At 44.8% G+C, this 15,068-nt stretch overlaps 1 protein-coding gene across 1 annotated transcript in view; it reads right to left on the minus strand.

Annotated features, from left to right (window-relative positions):
• LOC146834644 (calcium-activated chloride channel regulator 3A-1-like) overlaps window positions 1–15,068 on the minus strand; it is a 637,940-nt gene that overhangs the window by 172,630 nt on the left and 450,242 nt on the right. The gene's annotated exons all lie outside the window — the stretch shown is intronic.

A 15,068-nucleotide genomic window follows, 5' to 3' on the forward strand; every position in this document is an offset into this window, starting at 1 on the left:
ATACGAAATGTACGAAATGCCTTTTTTGTTTTGCTAATAACGTTGGCATCATTTGGCGAATCATCACAAAACGTATTTGAAAAAGTTCTACTTTTTGTCTAGTTTGTGCATGGAAAGTTTCAGGGTGACATGACAAGCGGGGGCCGAGAAAAAAAGGGGGGGCAAAATACAAAATCCACATGCATTTTCTATGGACTTTTTTGAACAGTGCTACTGCAAAAACTGCTGAATTGAATTACACCAAATGTATCAGGAAGCTAGATCTTGTCCCAGAAAGTGTGCTTTTTTAATTTGGTGAAAATCTATTGAGTAGTTTGAGATATTAAGCTAAAAAAATATGTGTATATACGGTTGGGTTAGAGGGAGAGAGATAGAGAAATTGAGAGACCTTGAACCCAGTTTTAAAAATTAAGCCTTCTGATTGGCCTCGGGGGCTTTGTTTCCCTTGGGCCATCTTGCTACTGGAGGAGTCAGTCTCCAGCAGGAGACTGTGCCCTGATTGGGACTTAGCCCCCTGTACTGCAATTTAAAAAACAAAACAATAAATGAGCTGGCAGGGTAGGGATACCCTGCCCATCTTAGCCTTTGTGGGACCCCCTGGGTTCAAAATACGAAACAGAAATCGCTAGTTTTTGCCATGATCCCACAGGACTCATTCTAGATTGCAGCAGTAGTAAAACAAATTAGCGTCCCTCCATTTTTTTGATATTTGGGGAGGGGCATGAGTGAGGGCCTGCCCTCCTACCTGATTTGAGCTCCAGGGACACCATTCCCAAGGGTCAAATAAAAAAAAAAATATGAGTGGGCACTCTACTTTCATTCCTGATCCTTTCGAGCCCCAGTGTAGTCCATCTCTCAGGACCGATTTACATATTAAAGGGGAAGAGGGCGTCACTGCTCACTTCCCTGATCTTAAATAGGCCTCTGCCCACTGGGGTCGAATGCCAAAACAAAGGAGAGGGTGCTGTGCTGCCCTCCTCCCTGAGCCTGTAAAGGTGCCAGGTCCCCCTCCCCTGAGGCAGCTCAATTTGTGTGTCCCGTGGAACCCAAACCCGGGACTTAGTAGTTCCCCGCCTGCATTAGCACGGGCAGGGAAACATACATATGTCTGCTCCCACCCAGCAGAAGCATTTATAAATATCCCGCCAGGTGGAAGCAGATGTGCCTGCCTGCCTGCTTGCAGGAGCCCAGGCTTGGAAGGCATATCTGCTCTCTCTCAATGGGAGATTTCAAAATGCTTCCATCAGGTGGGAGAATACTTTTGTTTCCCTGTCCATGCTCCTGTGGGTAGAGAAACACACATTACTCCTGCCCAGCGGGAGCAAGCATAAACAGCTGCTCTCACTGGGTAAAAGCAATGGCAGCTCCTTCAGCATGTGGAGAGCTGACCAGGGCCATGGGGATTCTGGTGCTCCCTGCATAGCCCCACAACGTATTGTCTGGTGAGTGACCCTGGTGGACACCAGGGCACCCACCCAGAAGGTATGCAGGGCCTATTAAGGCTCGGAGAGGGAGGCTGCATGGTCCCCTCCCCTTTTTAATGAAATGTGGCCCCTGAGGATGGGATCCCTGGGGCGCTTTAAGGTTCGAGGGGGAGGGGCCATGTGCCCCCCTCTCATTATAAATAGAATTCAGCCTCGGGCCTATTAAGGTTTGGGGGGGTGTTGTGACCCCTTCCTTCTAAATAGAATTCGGCCCCGGGGTATTAAAACTCATGGAGGGGGGGGCTATATGGCCTCCTCCCCTAATAATAAACTATATGCCCCCAGAGGATTGAATCCCTGGAGTTCATTTGGGCTCGGGGAGGGAGACTACGCAGCCACCCTTCCATATTAACATTTTATGGGTAGGGTCCCCAGGCATAATAGTGGCTAGGGGAGGGTGGCGCACCCCTTTCCCTTTTTTAAAAAAAAAGCCAAGGGAAGAGGGGTTCCTCTGCTCAATAGTGGTTTACGGAGGTGGCCAAGCTGGGTTAGCTTTACGTATGGTAATAAAATATAGCTTTACATTTTAAGAAACCTAGAAATTTACTGAAAAAACAAAGGTTAAAGTGACATTAAAGTTAGGGGTAAATGTCAGTGTCAACATAACGTTCAAAATAAAAAGAAACATTGAAATTCACCAGTTATAGTTATCTATAGCAACTAGCACTTGTGCCCTAAGGTAACTATTACTCACGCATTCAGCATGCACTACGAATTTCCCCACATATTACATCTCTCATGGCTTGCGCTATGACATCACTGATAACATCACTGCAACATGTGCAATGTCATCATTAATGACAATGCTGTGCATGGCGGAGGTGCGAATTATAGTTACCTTAGGGCACAAGTTATAATTATGAGAGATAACTTTAACTGGTGAATTTCCGTGGCTGTTTTGTTAGCTTAAAACATTATGTTGGAACTGAAAGTTTCCCCCAACTAAAACGCCACTACCACCTAAAAGGTCTTGTGGGGCTATGGGTTATGTGAGTTAAGGGTGGGAGCCTGCTGACATCAGCACCCCCCACTCTGCAAGCATACATTTGGCTCAATAATCTAGTGCTCATTAGATTAGTGGTTTCATGCATTCTCTTGTAGTATGCAAGGATTGCAAGCTGAGAAAGTGAGTTTCTGGAGGCGAGTTTCTGGAGCTCACATGAGCAGACTTGAATCAGATTGAAGTCAATGTCTGAAACCCACTCAATACCACTGGTTTGGCTTGAGAGTAGTGTGTGGAGAAGAGGCCTTCAATCATTTAATGAGATTGGTCTGCCCTCCCATAGGAATGCATGGGGGATTCCTTGATGAAATGTGTGTCAGGGGTAAGTCCTGATATGAGAGGCGCAGTGTGGTCAAGTCTGGTATGTGTGAATTGGTATTAATAAATGCTGCGCAATCGTGTGCGCAGATGTATTGTGGTTATGTTAGAAATGCCGCTTTTAGAAGTTGGCATGTCTGTGTGCTATGGGTCTGCCTGCCTGATGTGAATTGCATGTCTGGCTTTTGAGTGACAGGGGCTGGTGAGGTGAGGGTGGCTCCAGGAGGGGCAGGATGCGTCAGCGCTACGCTGAATGGGACATCTACATTTTTGAGTAGTGGAAGGAGAAGTCCCTCCCCCCTGAATAGGAGTGTGCCTGCCCTAGTGAATGCTGGCTCCGCTCCCCTGTGGTGTGTCTGAGCACCTAGCCCCACCTGACAAAGGGGAAGAGGAGCTTGGTAAACAAAGTGCTCCAATTCCCCCCTGAACCAGTTGCAACTGGTTTCCCCAAGCCCTGTGCTTTCAGACAAAGGAAAAAGTGATATAAATATAGGGGCTGTGACCCCATGAGGTTGTGCTGTGCTTGTTCTGACGCTGGGGGCTGCTGCTGCTGGGCTCCAGGAGGAACTGTCACGAGGAACTGCCTCCCTGCTGAAGGCCCTGTGTGCTGACCTGCCTGAGCCCAGCCTTGGGCCCCCTGACCTTTGCCTTGGACCTAGAGCCTCATGGGGCGCTATCTTTTTACTACTGAGGAGAACACCTCTATTTTTGGGAATCCCGACGTGGGGATTCCCCCACCTGGTTGCTGGGAGAAGCGGGAGCCCACCCCGCATTTTGTGCGCTCCTGTAGCGTTAACCTACCCCGCTTTATACATAATCAAGCAGCGGGTGCCAACCCCGCAATTGCCAGAATTGGAGCAGGTGCCCACCCCGCATTTCTGTGCCCCGAGCGGGTGCCCACCCCGCATCTTTGCCATTTATTCATCGTTTTTTTTATACACATAGCGTGTGCCCACCCCGCAAGTGTCTTCCTTTTAAGTGGGAGCCCACCCCGTAATTGCCGACAGAGAAGGAAGAAAGTAATTGCCGTCGGCTCCACGAGCAGCAACCCGAAGAAGAAAGCGGTGTTGCCTGCTTGTGGGTGGGGCTTGACCAGGAAGCAGGAAGTGAAGGAAGGTCTTGAAGGCAGGACTCCCGCAGCGGCGGGGTGCGCCCTGCATGTGGTGCTGGACGTCTCCAGCAGGAGCCTACCCCGCAGTGAGGAGCCTTCCCAATGAGGTTCCCGAGGCAGCCGCGAGACGGAAGCAGTGTCCGACCGGAAGGGAGAGAGGTAGCACTGCGGATGGTGCGCGGGGCTCCCGGAGGCCGGTGAGAGCCTCACTGGTGCTGAAGTCAGGCGGGAGCCCACCCCTCCTGCCTGGTTCAGCTGCCAAAGGAAACAAAGACCGATCAGGAGAGGAGCTGCCACCAGACTCCTGCTCCTGCCTACAACAGTAGAGCCCGGTGAGTGGGGCTTGATTTTGCTTATGGTGAGTTCCTCCCCTTGCTAGAGTGAGTACCCGAACAGCCTGGTGAGTAGGGACTTCTCTTCTCGCTGTCTGAGAGGTCCCGCACCTGACAGTGGGCCGCTCCAACGGTGCCATATTTGTTCCTAGAGCCCGTGGGGCTCCAACAAGGGGCCTAATTGTTGTAAGGAGTCCCAGAGGGGCCCGTGCCTATGATCTTTCAGCTGCCCCACCTGGCAGTGGGCAGCTGCAACGAGTGGGGCACATTCCAGGAAGAAGTCCCAGTGGGGCTTCACAAGGGCATTGTGGTATGTTCGGGGCACATTGTGGGTCTCCATTGGGCTACAGTTATTGGAAGAGCCCCAGAGCAGGGCCCCATAGCCCAGCACCGCTTTTCCAACACCAGCATCTTGTTGCCTGCGCAGCTTCACCGCAATTAGTGGGCAGCTGCTATGTTTAGGCCAAGTTCATTGCGCACTTTTCCTAATTGCTGCATTGGCAGCCTCAGCCCTGACACTTTGGGACATAGGGCGTTTGAGTCCCTGTGAGAGGCCAGTTGGCCGAGGGCCAGTTTCAGTGTGTTGCACCCCCGATTGGGGCACACTGTGGGTATGCTAATGATGGCCCTAAGGGGATTCATGTGGTCTATGCTAAGCTGATTCATGCCTGACATGATTTGAGCATCCTATATTTTTTATGTTACAGGATCTAGTTCTCAGTACAGTATTTCACCAGAAGTTACTAGTTGTGCTACAATTGGTGCTTTGTGATGGTTTTGACAGTGGCCCAATTGGCCCTGTCGTGTGTAAATAACCCCCTGTAAATACTGCCTGGTGCCCGTTGGCACAGTGTACATTGTGTGATTATGATCTAATGTGTTATGACAATACAAAGGCTATTTTTGATATACCCTTGTGTGGAGTTCCTTTTGTGGTGTGCCTAGTGTGTTGCTGCTGTGTGGGTGTTCGCAAACGCTCTACACATTGCCTCCGGGATAAGCCCGACTGCTCGTGCCAAGCTACCAAGGGGGTGAGCAGGGGTTATCTTTGGCGTGTAAATCCCTTGCCCTGACTAGAGTGGTGGTTTCTGCCTGGCTTTGGTGCAAGCCTTAGCCAACCAGAAATCCCATTTCTAACAAGAACGTACAGCTGGAGGCTAATGTACGACATGCAGAACTTCCACAAATCAAGTTCCTGGGTCAGTCCCGTCACAGGTCCGTTCATCAGGCATATTCCTCTCAGCCATGATGAGGTTCTCAAAGAGAGTTCAACCACCTCCGATAAGCTCTAGGTGTGTTTACTGTGAAGGACTTTGTGGTATAGAAAATAATCTGGACAGGAGCATATATTGTATTTTATGTACACAAGAAAGTAACAGAGAACTTGCTTTTGTTAAAAGCATCCATAAAGTCAAGTTTCCTGTCTGGGCCTGATAAGCTTCTTTTGTTCCAACCCTAGACGTTTTATGACATTCTGAAGACCTATGATGTTAAATGAATAAGGGGGTCATTTACACCCAGGGAGGCTCTACTCTTTTCTGCCATAGCAATGGATGGATGATTTCTGATACCCTGGTGAGTGATAGTCCACCATACTTAGAGATCTATTTAGAGAGACCACCAAATTTAGAAATTTCCAGTCCTTCAAAGATGACACCACCTTGGTGGCTTCTCTGAAGGAAGTGAAAGTTTGCTGAGCAGTTCATGTGTGTCATTAAACCACTCCGCAAATTTTCTTTTTTTTACATAGTGTTTGTTTTTGTAATATAGCAGCCCGGACAACCAGGGAGTTCTCTCAAGGTGTGGGGCCCATTTTTCAACTGCTCAAGGCAGCCACATTTTTCTGGTGGTCCAGAACTGGAATAAAGCACCTTAGAACATCCACCCTATTAGACCTGGCACCATTGGCGTGGGTCTGCCTTCCATTTTTTCGCTGTTGCCTCCTATGTTTTTGCTATGTTTTTGCTGGTCTAGATGCTTTGGACACTTTGCCACTGCTGTTCAGTACCAAAGTGCAAGTGTTTCCTGTTGTAAACTGTTGTAATGGATTAGTGACTCCTTGACTGGCTTATTTGATTTACCTGTCAGACCCTAGTACAGTGCACCATGAGTGCCCAGGACCTGTAAATCAAATGCTGTTAGTAAGCTTGCAGCACTGGGTATGCCACCCACATGAGCAATCTGTAAAATGTCTAAAGCCTACCATTGCAGAGCCTTTGTGCAGTCTGGGACTGCCATGTCGACTTGGCAAGTGCACCCACTTGCCAGTCACTAACCCTTCCCTTTTCTACATGTTGGTCACCCCTAAGGTAGGCCCAAGGTACACCTATGGGCGGGGTGCATTGTATGTGAAAGGTAGGACATACCCTGATGTATGTGGCATGTCCTGATAGTGAATTACAAGCAATTTTGTTTTTCACTATTGCAAAGCTGTCTGTTATCATAGGCCAGAATGGGCAGTTTGATTATAACATCTTATAATCCTAAATGACCCTAGGAGCAAGATAGGAAAATAAAGTTTAGTATGCCTGAACTCAGAATATTAAAATACATCTTTTAGTGTAGGTGATTTTTACATTCTGTGTTTGAAAATACCACTTTTAGAAAGTAGGTATTTTCTTGCCTCACCATCCAGTATGCCTCTGCTAGGTTTGTGTATTAGATGTCCGGTTTGTGAGTGTCAGTCAATAAAACTTTATTCAGTTATTTACAACCATAAAAGTATACAATAAGCAGCATCTCATTCAATTAAATATAAACAAGTCAATATCATGAAATATGTAATACATCTTCTGCAAGCCTATAAAACAAATTTTCTTTAAAATAGGAGATAAATATCATCTTAAAATATGTTAAAACCAACTATTCCATTCTTAAGGCACATAAACCTTCAGGTACGTCTCGCCCAATACTTCTAACCTTTAATAACTCATTCTCCTGATAGCTTAAAAGATCTAGATTTCATCAGTACTCTTTACATTTGAGGCACACTTTAACTTTCTTCATATATTTCCCAATGGCACAGGCTATATCCAAGTTCATCATTCCCACTAAGAGATTTACAGCTTGCTTCCTGTTTTTAATATCGTATTTTTTAAAAATCGGACCTAAAATCTCTTTTCGTATATCTAAAATCTTCAAGCAATCTAATAAAATATGTAAAATATCACAGGAAGTACCCAAAGTGCAAGTGCATTTTCCATTGCTATCTATCATTAAGTTTTTAACCACTTTATTTGCGTAACAGGGGTTTATCCCAATTCTCAATCTTAGCACTTCACGCCGTAACATACAACTAGGTAATCTGTCTATATAAGGGTAGTGTAAATCATTTTCCCATGCCGAGGCCATATGAGAAACTGAGTTTTTCCGTAAGAGATACTCCTGATCAAGTGTTCGAGACACTTCCATTCCCAGTGACCTAAGTTCTTTCTTATCTATCTTTAAATGGGGAGACTGAGGGCACAACGTTAGCTTTAACACACCATACGCTTCATTTATTGAGGCTCTTGTCTCTTTTGCCCAGGTCAACTCACTGTTGGATATTTCATTTTTACACCACTGTGAAATTTTTTGGTCCTCACCTGATCCTAAATGCTGCCAGAAGCGTAATAAAGCCATGCAAGCTGTTATAGCCCAAGAGGTGATTCCCAATTCTAGTCTTGCTGCTTGTGCCATAGATGATCTAGGCAGCGAGAACAAACTTTTAAGAAAATTTCCCTCCTCTTTGTCCCATCCATTTTTGCCACTTAAATCGAGGACCTCTGCACCATACAGGAATTGTGGAGGAACCATTGCTAGATAGGCCTTTAGAACCGGCCTATCGGACATTTCTCCATATGCAGTATTAAATCTTTTTAGACCCTTCACAGAAGCCGATGCCCTTATTTTTAATGCATCAAGGTGGGTATACCATTGCATGCTACTCTCAAACCACATCCCCATATGTCTATATTCTGTTACTTTTTCCAGCGTCTCTGTGCCCAGATACCAGGAGAACTTTGTTTTTCTTCTTCCAAAGCATAGGATTTTGTTCTTCTCCATGTTCACAACCAATTTTTTAATTTGACAATATTCATTAAACATGTTTAATTTTCTTTGTAGACGAATTTCTGTCTGGTCCATAATTACCAGATCATCTGCATATAATAAACAGGAGATATTGTTTCCTCCTAGTTTCGGGCTAGCCCCTCTAACCTTTCTTAATTTTGAGGGCAGGTCAGCTATAAACAGGGAAAAAAGTAAGGGGGCAAGTACGCACCCTTGTCTCAGCCCATTACCGATCTGGATCCTTCCAGACAATCCTCCATCCTCATCCAAGACAGGGGGCTGGAGAGGGCTTTGCCTCCAGCAGTCTGATGAGTCAGGGCTGGGCTGAATAGGACCTGGATTGAATAGAGAGTAGGGGAGGAGATTACCTTTCACTTGCCTGAGCCCACATAGAATACAGAGTAGGGGGAGGAGATTTCTTTTCAGCTACCTGGGCCAGGTCTGCTTTCAACAATGCTGTCTCCACCTCCTAACAGGAAGCTGCACCGGGGAGGACAGAACTTGTTTGGGCTGGGTACATATACTCTCTGCCTTCAGAGAACAAAGGATTTTGTAGTATAAATATTGGGGCCAGACCCCAGAACTTTAGATCACTTCTGGGAATCAAGACGAACCTTTGCCAAAGAGAGAAACCAAGGAAGCTGAAGGAGGAGACTGCCCCTGCAATAGTTACTGTTTGAGGTTGACCTGCAGTGGGTACTTATTGCCAAGGAAAGGAGAAAAGGAATTTTGTGTGTACTTTTACTATCCTGAGGAAGATCTCCAGGGGCTTGAAGCGGAGATTGCCTCCTGTTCTGAAGTCTCTGGGACATAAAGACTTCACCACCAGCTCCCCCTAAATTTAAATGTGCTTGCTAGGAATTCTACCTGCAGAGAGGTACCTGAGAAGAAGAAGCATCTTGCCGCCGCAGCAGTTGCCGTCGCATCGCCAAAGAAGCGTGCCGCAGCTGTTCACCGTCACATCCCCGAAGAAGCGTGTTGCATCACCGGAGAAGCGTGTCACCACCGCAGAGGTTGCCATCGCATCACCGAAGAAGCGTGTTGCAGGGCCTGTACGGCTCAAGAAACCATCAATTTCGCCGCACGCCAATTGGGTGTGCACGCATCGTATCCAAGTTGTCGCATCGCATCAAAGACGCCATTTTGTCTCATTGCACCGTATTGTCGCATCGCATTGAGGTGCCATCTTGTCGCATCGTAACCGGGACGCAGTAAGAAACCGACGCATTCCCTCCTCTCCGGTAAGGAACCGATGGATAACCTCCCCTACGCTGCAGTAAGGAACCGACGCATCACCTCTCCCGAAGCAACGAACTGACGCATCACCTTCCCTGCGACCCTTTTCTTTATATTGCGTTACGCATCCAAGGTACTTTGAGAGTAAAGTGTCACATTTACCATCCACATTGAACTAAGCTATTTCTACCATCTGAAAGTCATATTTTTGAATACTGTATTGTGGATTTTTGTCGCTTGGTCTTGTGATAAGTCTAGATAAAGATTACTTATTTTGCTAAACTGGTGTGGTGTCCATTTGTAGTGTTTTCACTGTATTACTGTGTGTGTTCACAAATGCTTTACACACTGCCTCTGAGATAAGCCTGCCTGCTCGTGCCAAACTACCAAGGGGGTGAGCAGGGGTTATTTTAGGAGTGTAGCCTCCTTACCCTGACTGGAAGCAAGGGCCCCTACTTGGTCAAAGGTACCTACCTCTGCCAACTACAGACCCCCATTTCTAACACACCCTAAATAGGGCAGATAGTTAGAGGTACTTTGGCCGCCTGCCCCAAGTCTGTTGGATCGTCGGCGTAAGGTTGTCGCTGACAGAACCACCAGGGTCAATGCTGGAAGAAATAAGACTTTTAGCCTGACTCCAAAAAGAGTGGGCAGTCAGTCTGGAGGACAAGGTAGCCTACCTCATTTGTTGGTGGGAGGGGCACCCTGTCCACCAATTCTAACTGAGGCTCTAAGTCTTACACAGTGCTGATACTAACACAATCATGACAAAGTTTTAATCAATTTGTCTTTCTCACAGCTGCTTAAGGTATTTTAGCAAGCTTTCCCTGCTCTCTATGTGAGACTTTCAGCTAGACAGATTAGTCTTTCTTACATTATAACCAGAAGGGCTAGGGTACTGTACCTTTTAACCTCAGCTTCTGATGACTTCCTGAAACTTTGTTGTGAGGAGGATAAACAATTGAGAACTCTATTGAGAAAGCTGTAGTGTATTTGGTTTTATGACCTTGACAGGGAAAGAAGCCTCAGTCTTAATTTGATCTTTTAATGAATTACAATGAGGTTAAGCAACATAGTGCCTAGAAATTAAATGAAACAGTTTCTTTGTAGAATCCTATGCTTACATTTTGTAACATGGCTAAAGAGTTAGGCTTCTCTTAGAGAAAATACACATAAGTGTATATAGCAGCACCAAACCAACATTATTGTTAGGAAATAAAACAGATAAAAGTCCAAACAAATGTAGTAAAAATGAATACAATTACAAAAAAAGTATGTGTCTCAGGAGTTATACATTTTTGAAAGAATAGGACAAAACAGTCATTTAAAACAATGGCGTAAAAGCTAATGAATGTTTATAGAAAGCAGTAGACCATGACAAATGCATTGCTGCGCCTGACTGGCATTGGAGTGAGATAAGGTAGATCTGCTGGCCTGCGAATTCCAGGATTTATGCAGGACCACCACTTAGACCAGCTGACTATAGAGAGAGAGCTGGTTGTATATGAGTGAATAGTCTGGCAACTCTTCTTTTCTTGGGGAGCCAGCCTTTGGATTTCACTGTGAATCAGGCTTTTTTAGGAACATAGCCAAAGTTCTAATACCAACTTGTTTCTTCCACGGATTAAGCACACTGTGTTTTTGCTCCCCAACCACACACCCCTACAATAAGCAGGGGAGTAGCCCTTAAATTAGTGATCTTCTTTGAACTAATTTCTTCCTTCTGTGGGTTAGCAGGGAGTCAGGTTTGTGACCCATATAGTGGCTTTCAACACTAACATAAGACTAAGGAAAACCTTCTTCCTTTTTATACTCCAGAGGGCAGGAGTATACTGTTCACATACTTTTTTTGCATATCCGACAAGTACTCTAATGTCCATGTCTAGGTGGTGAGAGACTCGCATAATAGGAGTCATACAGCAGACATGGGTGGTGAGGCCCAACCCATCTCTATAACATGTCTACTCTTTCCTTTCCTAGGTTTAGCAGTGTTCCCTGCAGTTTCTGACTAATCCATCACCGGAAGCTCTATTTCTGAGTTTTTCAAAATGTTTGAAGGGAGACTTAGGCTAACTCAGCTTGGTAGTCTTCTCAAGCCAGCCATGGATTTATCCAGCACAATAAAGTACTGCACTATCTCTATCGAGAGAAAAGACACTTAAACCTCAAATTCAGCATTGCATTGTGGACATCATAGCCATGTATGATGCAGTTCATCTTTCAGAAAGAGAGAAAGGGCTTCAGATGCCATGAACTACATCTGTATGTGCCTACTGCTTGTTTGCTTGCAAACGTCAACACATCAGGGAAGATGACCACTTGCAGAATAAGATGAACCTGAACAGGTACCGAGGCACTTTGCAGTGTATATTTAACCGTTTTCCAACCAGTACCGACACACTCCTCTGGTTAGCTTTAAATTGAGTGAAATAGGTAATTTAGCAAGAATTGTATTCAAATATACTGCTATAGGGCCTTCTACAATGAGCAAATATGCAGGCATAGCCAACTGAGGCAAGGACTACATACGAAGATGAAGTAAAAGATAAACTGTATCATGCATTAATATGAGGTCCAGCATGCAATGCAAGAACAAACAGAGATAATGGGCTATGAACTGTAGTAAATACTGCTGGTTGTGCTCCTATAATATGTGTTGAGGTTTATGTTCATGCTACAGCTTCTCAATGGAAAACTCCTTGAAGGAGAAAAAGGTTTGCTGTTCTTACTTAGCTTAGCCTCTGTGATTTGGATGAGCATGGACTACAATGATTGGAATGACAGGATGGTTAGACCAGTCAATGTATGTGATTTTTTTGCAGTGCATGGTTGGTGTGGTTGAGATCACCAGGTCGAGGGTGTGGCTTTTTCGCTGTCCCATACAACTTTGAGTTCATTGAAGAGGGTATCGCTTCCTTTCTTTATGCTTGAGTTGCAGAGAAGCGTAAAAGTATGAAGAACAGGGATTTTGTCTATGAAGTTCTTGTTTTGTCTGGGAGGCATGTAGATGAGATCAAATATGGTTTTCTGGGTTGTGGGAAGAGAGAAGTGATGTAAGGAGTTCCTTGAATATGACTGTTGCATGTCTGCGTAGGGAGAGGGTTGTCTGCCCCCTGAATGCTGAAGCCTATGGGTACAAGGACATGTGTGAGAATATGGTTGTGCAATGTTTATATGATGGATTATGCACTGAAGATGTGAAGTGTGATAAGGCCTGTGATGTCTCGAGCATTGAGTACTGAGGAGCATTAATTAATGATGTGATGTGGATGAAGCTGAAACAGTATGCTGTAAAAGTGTGGTTTGAGTGTTCAAAGCATGGATTGGGTTGTGTAGAGGATTATGCACCTGTTAGAAAGTACTCTTGATGGCACTGAATGCTATCACTGAGGGGACAGGGGATCAAGCCCTAGGACCTTCTTGACCTTAAAGATGGCCCCTTGTGACCACTGATCCATAAAAGTGAGTTTAGGGTGAACTTTGCTCTTGGAAAATAATGACTTGTGCTTCTAAACTATATTCATTGGTGGGATTTCTTAGCAGATCTTGAGGAGCTGTGATTGGGTCTCAGGAGAGGTTGACATGTTGGACGGGTGGATCACTGGATCACTGGTCTGCATGGGTGATTCTAGGGAGACATCTGCTCTTGGTGGGATGTAGAGCTGTCCTTTAAAGTGTTTTCTCAAACAGGAAACCAAAGCAGGTCTTGGAGAGTGATAATTAACTCTCAGGGCTGGGGTTGCATTCAGATTGGGCAGGATGTGTGACTACTACCCTTGGCATGTAGTACAATGTGAAAACATTTGTTTCAGTGTTCTCTGACCTGTCAGGTACTAAGAAACATATTTCTTTCTGTAAGAAATTGGATTACTGGTTGAGGGGGTGAAACCCTTCTCAAGCAACTACCACAATTCTTATCAGGGTAAAGTCACAAGCAAACCCCAAATTAACCTGTGCTCAAATCTCAGGTAGCTTAGCACAGCGCATCATGCTTAACTCAGATGCAATGTGTACAATATGTGTGCAAAACTTCAAATAGTAACACAGTGAAAACACACCACAAAAAGAGTGTACACGAGAGTTAGAAAAATAAAGTAATTGTTAATACATAAAACAAGAACAAAGAGTACAATTCCTGTCAAATGCAGGCAGATATTATTTTGAGAAAGTAGGTATAGTTCATAGGACTACTGCCATGTACAATCCAAGCGGAAATGGCACTGTTGAGAGTTTCAACAGAGTAATTAGGGGGTCATACAATCAGCTTGCAGTAGCATGCTTGAGTGGAAAGTACAATTGCATAAAGATTTTTGGATGAACAGAGTGGCAAGAAGTGATTGTACAGGGTTATCCCCTTTTGTGATTATGAGAGGACATAAACCTAGGTCTAAATGCAATCCTGCTTGGTTACATGACTCTGAATTTCAACACTAGTCTTTAGAACCTATTTGCAGAAGGTTGATGGAACGTCAGGCTAAGGTAAAAGAATATTATGATGGAAAACATGGAGTGAAGACTGTGGGAGATTGGGTTCTGGTAAGGAAACCCTGCAAATTGAAGAAAGGGGAGAGTCAATTGTTTGAGCCGGAGTAAGTGGAGGAGGTACTCCGGAATGCTTTAAGAGTGAGAAGTGGAAAGGTCTGGAATATGTTTCATGTTGCTTTAAGGTCCAGGGAATCATGGAAAGAATTTCCCACGTCGATTTTTGATGAGGATTTTCAATGGTTGGGCTCAGATTTGGATGTGGAAGAAAGTGAGAAGAATGTGTGTGGAGATAGGTTGAGTGAACTGGAGGTTGTTGATTCTTTGTTGTAAATGAAATACTTTTGGTAAATATACCAAATGGTAGTGATTCAATTTTGCAAATATAGTTATGTTTACTTTCATTCTTTAAAAAAAATATATTGTAAGAAGGGGGGTATGTTGTGTTACTTTCTTGTAAAGAGTTGCTAGGCAACATTTAGTTATATTCTGGGTTGGAATGTGGCTACTGAGATTAACAGATCTGTGCTGGACAAGGAGATGAAAAGACATGTCAACCAGTGGCTCCAGACAATAAAGATTTTTACTTGGAAATGTGTATTGTCGGGTGTACATAGCACTTACCTTTGTCTTTAGGCTAGTGTGTGGACGTATCAATGTCACTGACTCCAGCCAGCGATTCAGGCATCAGTCTTGATTGTATCAGACTTTCAATTGGTGTTGCAGGATGTTCTCTGAAAGGGCTTCCACCAGTTCCAGAACTTCTTTTAGTCTGCTGGCAAAGTTCTCTTTGGTGTTAGCCCTGAGGTCATACCAGCGTCTCAGAATCTCTTGAGTGCTGTACTTGGCTACCCCAAAAAAACTAATTATTTCCTGTTTCCATTTCTTCGTTTTGTGGATTCAGGGGCAGAAAGAGAAGGTCTCTTAACAACTTTTCTGTATACAAAACACATTCCTCTGTTAAAATTTCCAGTTCTACATCTGAAAATGTTTTCTTTCCTTTCCTTCCAGCCTTCTCCTTTTGTTGTTTCTCACTTGCCATGGCTGTACCA

Source organism: Triturus cristatus, chromosome 4_2 (genome assembly GCF_964204655.1).
Source record: "Triturus cristatus chromosome 4_2, aTriCri1.1, whole genome shotgun sequence".
Lineage (NCBI taxonomy): Eukaryota > Metazoa > Chordata > Amphibia > Caudata > Salamandridae > Triturus > Triturus cristatus.